The following is a 6,912-nucleotide window of genomic DNA, read 5'->3' on the forward strand; positions in this document are numbered from 1 at the left end:
TTTTTCTAGTTAATGATTCTCTTTGCTTGCCTTTAGCGCCTCCCTTATATAACAGAGTTAATGTAGCTGCTTCAATTCGATAAAAATGTCAGACTTCTTCGCAAAACTGCATCAATGATTTATTTCTAGATGTTATGAATACATACATACATACATAAATAAAACACACAATTAACATTTCGACATTGAATTTTATTGATTTAGTTAAGTTTTTACATACATATGTTTATCGCATGTTTCATATGAGTAGTTTATCAGTTATGCTATACTATTTATGTATAGTTTCTTTAATATTCTATTTTATTTTTGTATTTTGTATAGTTTTTGCATTTGTATATCGTAATCTTTTAGTGTTAAGTACACGCATGTACATACATGCATATGTATGTAAGCACATGTTTGTATGTATATTTACACCTTAATTTACTCGTGTTTGATGTTGGTTATTTTAAAATACATGTTTTTATGCAGGTATGTATCCACGCACACAATGTGTAAAAAAAAGTATTGCATTTAAATTGAATTTAAAATTCTTAAGATGTCTGCCAATACGCATGCACTCACATGATTGTGCATACATACATACGTACATACATATGTACAGACGGGCATTGCTAGGTATATAACATTAAATAGTTTACTTTAACAGTTGTTTTATGTTCGAATTTCCAAAGTAAGCTGCAACGAGTTTGTGAAAAATTGAATGTAATTTATATGTAAATTTTGTACTTTTCGCATGTGTAAGTATTTCCTGCAGATGCTAACATAACTAAAGTACTTAAAAATGGATTACTTAAACAAAAAAAAAGGAAAGAATATACATATGGTTGCCTGACTTATAATTTTATTTACTAAAACAATTATAGTTAGTGTTATGTTATTTTTGTTTTGCAAGCAAATTTAACTATGACCTACATAATTGTGCTCGATATACCCCGCGCTTGCTGCATTGCTAATTTGGTCACGTATTGAACTTAAGCCAATATTGATTTATGGTGATAATGAAAGCGCAATGAGTAATAATATAAATAGTTTTATTATTTATTTTGTAACTATTTTATTTATGTATGTATGGGGCATTCCATGTCAACCGAATTACGACCGCGATCGAAAAATAATTGAAAAAGGGTTCGTTTCGAAGTTTAAAGTGCCATCTTCGAAGGCTGTGTGTTGGAACTTTCTCTTCCTCTGACACCACCAACCGGTACCGCATCGAATATTTTCAGGGCTGGTACATTTGCATCCATTAGTACGACATCACCAGCAGTTACACAGTTCATTGTTCGATCCTCTCTGGTACCCTCGAAAATGCCAAAGGCCGCCGCTCTTTTCCGCACGCGGGGCCCAGAAATCATTACCGTACGTATTGGATCGTAAATGGCTTCTTCTTCTCCCTGGCCGAAATAGGCCGGACTTTTTCTCGGAGTAAAAATGGATAAGGTGTCAAAGTGTATATCAGGTGTTTCAGTAGTTTCTGTTTAACTGCTTATTGTTTATAACAATACCAGTTTGCCCCCACCCGCATCGCTGAGTGTATTAAATTTCTGTAATTTATTTCAATAAAACTTTACATACTTATACTCAGCCAAAAAAAGGAGACTTTCACTTCTTTTAATCTTCAAAATATTATTAAGTTAAAGTCTTCTTAAGCTTCTTTCGTCTGACGACCATGTTGTTCTCCAATATTTCAATTATCTAATTCAAGTTGAATTTGAATTTTGAACAGCTGGTAACTCTCCTCGTGTACTTTAGAAATTATTGATACCCATATATTAATAATTCATTTAGCTTATAAAATAATTTGAAGTTAACTTTACTTAATTTAATGAACCCTTTTATATAGGTGGCAACTCCATTCAAAATTATTTTAAGAGTTAAGATTTTTTAAACCGCTTTCGTTTGACACCCATATTGTAAAATTTCTTTTGTGTAATCAATTCACTCGAATTTGGTTATTAAAATAAATGGCTACCTTATTTGAAATCTTTTGCAAAGTGAGCTGTCTTTAATCTCTTTCGTTTAACTCCCATATTGAAATTTTTTTTCTAATGAAAATATCGGAATTTGATTTTTCAAACAGGTGACAACCCTCTCAAAAAATATTTCTTTTAACGAGTTCTCTTAAACATTTTGCCATTTGACACCCGCATTGTGATAGTTGAACAATCCTATTTATTCAATTTAACTTTTTAACAGGTGACAACTCTTTTTAAGTGTATGCGTCTTACTACAAAACATTAAGCAGCTTCTCTTTTATATATGAAGATGTATACATACACTCTGCTTCACTTGCATAGGTCTCAGAATCTGAGCTTATATCTGGACTTGTAGACATCGGAGAATCTTCGTTTTAATCTCATTTTGAAAAATGATCAAGTGGCGAAAATGAAGAACACAACTTTCTTACTTTGGATTTTTTTCCACTTTATATCATAGTTTGATAAGACTATTATTTTAATTCAGTTGAAAAGGCACAGTATAGTTGCTTTACACTACATGAAACCAACAAAAGCATACCATTAATTTTAATTCTACTATACATATAACACTTTCAGTATTGGATACTACATTCTTAATTCCAATGTATAGAAAAAACCCCTACGCGGATAGCACTGAACAACTGCCAATCATCATATGGATTGTCTGACTCGCAAACTTTTCGACAAATGTTAAAACAAATGCCCTTAAGACTTTTTTGTTTAAATTTTTCGTAAGCTTGGAAACTTGAAATCTGAAACTTGTTATCTGAACTGCTCTAGACTGCGGGTCGCGGTTCAGACCGCCATGCTCTCTTCCTGATCCTGGCGAGGAAATAAACAACGCCTGCCCTTTCAAAACTCGTGACAATTATTATTAAATCCGTTGTAGCCAAGGCACATTAAACAGGTAGTATCAGTAGAGCAAAAACAACATTTGCGTGTATTTTGTTGTAGCTTCTGGTATCGAAAGTGTCAATAACTGTTCTGAATTTTTTCTTCTAAATCAAAGGGTGTCATGTGAAATATAAAAATAATAAAAAAATGAAATTGGAAAAAAAAAAAAATTGTTGCAACTTTCTTTCCTAGTAAATTTGTTTGCTTCTCGAAGCATTGATCCATCCTTTACAAGGGCCTGTAATCAGCGGTTGTGCTGCTTAGTTGGGCGAACGTTCCAAAAGCTGCTATTCAATCGCTTGTTTTGTATGGAAAAAGGTTTCACATGCAAATGGATTTTAACAATTCAGAATTTTTGTGAGAAAAAATTAAAAATATTTGACATTTTCGAGACCAAATAATTTGAAAATAAATCAAATCAGCTGCTCTACTGATACTACCTGTTCAATGTACCTTGGTTGTAGCCATCAAAATTATTTTTCTATTTCTTTAAATTTTCTGAACACAAGTGTATTGAGTAATTCGTAGTCCACATTTTAGTGTCATGAACACCAACGTTTTTCTTTAATTTTTGTCTACTATGTCGACAATATGATGCTGACCTCGTAAGGTACTTTTTGTTATAGACGGTAATACTGGTTTTCTCTATTTCATGGTCTGGCTCCATTTCATTAGATGCTTTGAGCCCGCTTCAGCCATTAAAAACATTTGCATTCCCTTGAGTTTTATTTCCAACAGATCGCGTGCAAAGTCCTGGACCCGTGAACTTTTCCATTTAAGCATTTTTGCAGCTTAAAGTGCGCCTGCTGCCCCATTCTTGCTCTGTTATAGTTCTAACTGTCCTTTAAACTCTTAATTAATTAATAAAGTGAAATTTTAATAACTTTGCTTTACACACAATGATGCTATTCGCGCTTGTGCCTATTCAGGGGAATCAAAATAGTAAGCATAATTTTCGTGTAAAAAGTGGACTAAAATCCAAAGTAATTAAGGTGCTTTTTCATTTGCACCATTTCTCTTCAAAATGAGAATAAAACGAAGCTTCTCCAATGCTCACAAGTCCAGATATAAACTCTGATCATGAGGAACAAAATGTGTACCAATTCAAGTGAAGCGGAGTGTACATACATACATACAGTGCCGGACAAAAGTATTGGCACAGAGAATTTTTCGCAATATATGCAAAGTTTTTTATTCTAATTTATTCTCAATATTTTTTAATAAAAATATAGTTCGTACTTCACCAAAAAACATAAAAACAAAATCTCTAAACTTTGTGCAAAACTCAGGAAAATTCAATAAATTTGCATACTAATTTGCAACTTCTTATTCAGATTTTTTAGAGAAATTCTAAGTATGTAGTTTTATAGCCCAAATAATTTTAGTATAACAAAGTGCAAGTCTGAAGTATCTAAAAAATTGCGTTGATTTTTGGACATTTTTTTAGTAGAAGGTGTTGCTCATTTTCTCCATACAAAAAATATTTGTCGAACATACTTTGTACGGAAGAACCTAACTGAAAAAAAATTGCCAAAAATCAATGCGATTTTTTAGCACCTTCAAGCTTGCACTTTGTTATACTAAAATTAGTTGAGCTATAAAACTGCATACTTAGAATTTTTCTAAAAAATCTGAATAGAAAGTTGCAAATAAGTATGCAAATTTATTGAATTTTCCTGAGTTTTGCACAAAATTTAGAGATTTAGTTTTTATGTTTTTTGGTGCAGGACGAACTATATATTTATAAAAAATTATCGAAAATAAATTAGAATAAAAAACTTTTCAGATATTGCGAAAAATTCTCTGTGCCAATACTTTTGTCCGGCACTGTATGTATTGGATTTTCAGACCTTTTACGTAGTGTGGCTAAAGAATTCTTTAATATTTACCCAAAATATTCTATTCATAAATGTTTTGGAAATTAGGCATGGCCCGGCCAACTTATGTATATGAAATATGTATGTATATCTTGAAAACCAATTCACAAATCTGTACACAAAATTTTTTGAAATTGTACAAAATCCACAAAATATTTCTAACTTTAAGTTTTCGAAAATAACGCGCGTTATTTTTGTCTGATTTATAAAAATTTTCAAGATTTGTGTTATTTTTCATTTTCGACTTTGTCCTCCTATCGTCCCAGAATCCGTCCATGGTGTAATAATAAAAGGTGTCGTCAATAGCGACGAGTTAGTTGTGTTTTTGACAAGTTCGGAATGCTTATTTAGAGTGTTGTCGATTCTCCTTTACATACTACTATTCTTTAGTAAAATAGTATCTAAATAAAAGATATCGTGGTTATCAATTAAAAAGAGACTTAAACAAAAGTCGTATGGAAAGGCCCTTTTTAATATTAAATAACTTTTGCTACATTGCCATAATATTAAGCCAAATGAACAATTGATGCACTTAATAGTGACTACTTGCTAAAATAAAGAATTCAATGATATTTTCGATATTTATGTGTTTCAATCTATTTAAAAAATTATTACAAGCTATGTAGGAAATTGCCTCATTTGACGACATTTTTTTTTTATTTATTAGTTTTAATAAATGGTCCAGCCCTTTGGAGCACGATACAAACATATATTCATACTTGAAAACTTCTAACTATTTATATAGTTTCCTACACTTGTTTTGAAATAGTATGCACTAATGGAGGAAAAGTCGGACAGAATTGGTACATTTTCTACCACTACATTTTCTACTATATTGCAGGACTAGACGTCTCGAAAAAGTAAGGTTAAGTTACTGACGACACCGTCCGTTACTGATGATCCGTCTTCGTATTTGTATTCGTCTTCGTTTAAAACATGTCGTCGCTACCATGCCAAACTATCGAATATAAAAATCGGTACTTTTCAAGGGAGCAAAGAAACAGTCGTAAAAAATGTTTTTGACATTAGGAAAAAGTGTGGGATTCGACACTTTGTATCCTCTGCTTCTAAGCAGACTAGAAATTCGACGATTTTCCAAATTACGTAAACGCGAAACGTATCGTAAATGAAAAAGCATTTTTGCACATTCGATAGTTCGATGTAGTAGCGACGATGTGTCTTCGTCTTTGTCTTAGGCTAAGTCTTCGACGTTAAACCTTAAGCAGAAGAAAAGGAAAAATGTATGCACTTCCGTTACATTGCAAGGGTCACAATTTGCGTGGCGATATTTTTGTTCACTACCCCCGCTAAAAAACCTAACTTCAAAAACAAAAATTTAAATAAAATAATGTAAAATAAAATAAACACTAATGATAAGTAGTTTATAAATATCGTCAAAAATCAACAACAGAATACTTACATACTTACATACGATCTTATGGTTACCTCAATATAGAAAGGTCCTATTTCGCAGGAATATAAAAAGCCGTAACTATCTAGAAATTCAAAATTCACTTTTTGATTGATTATCATACAAATCATCGAATTATAAGTCCCCATATCGTTTTAAGCAATAACAAAAATTTTAGTTAGTTCGGGGTTTTTTGGATTTCAACGACTATATGAGTTAGGACCTTTCTATATTAAGTTATCGATATGTATTTATGTAGTAAATCGAGGGCTTATGTTCAATATGATCAATCTGCAATTTTTCCAAAAATAACATTCCTATATAAAAATCCTGACCTAGTCGGAAGAATTAACTATTGAATTTCAAAATTTAAATTGCAGCTACTTACGACAGTTACATAAGTCTCAGATGGGTTCTAACATCAGAAAGTAGTTTTTGTATTTACTGCAGATATGTAGGTCGTTTGAATATAAGCCTTCGATTGGAATTGCCGAAACTAAACTCTTTTGTCATAAAAGTTATCTTAATGACGTTTGTTAGTTCAGAAAATTTAAGTTCATTTTTTGGTAAATCTTCACTAGGTGAAAAACGCTAAGGCCAAAGACCGTTTTAGTACATAAAACATATATAATTGTAACCTTACAAGAGATTTTCAATTGCTCAACTGTTATTCACATTACTTCTTGGTAAAACAGTGGTTCAAATTAATAAATATTTATAACTGAAAATGTGAATGCATTAAGGACACAAG

Source organism: Rhagoletis pomonella, unplaced genomic scaffold, assembly GCF_013731165.1.
Source record: "Rhagoletis pomonella isolate Grant_MI unplaced genomic scaffold, Rhpom_1.0 Rhpom_scaffold_00008, whole genome shotgun sequence".
Classification (NCBI taxonomy): domain Eukaryota; kingdom Metazoa; phylum Arthropoda; class Insecta; order Diptera; family Tephritidae; genus Rhagoletis; species Rhagoletis pomonella.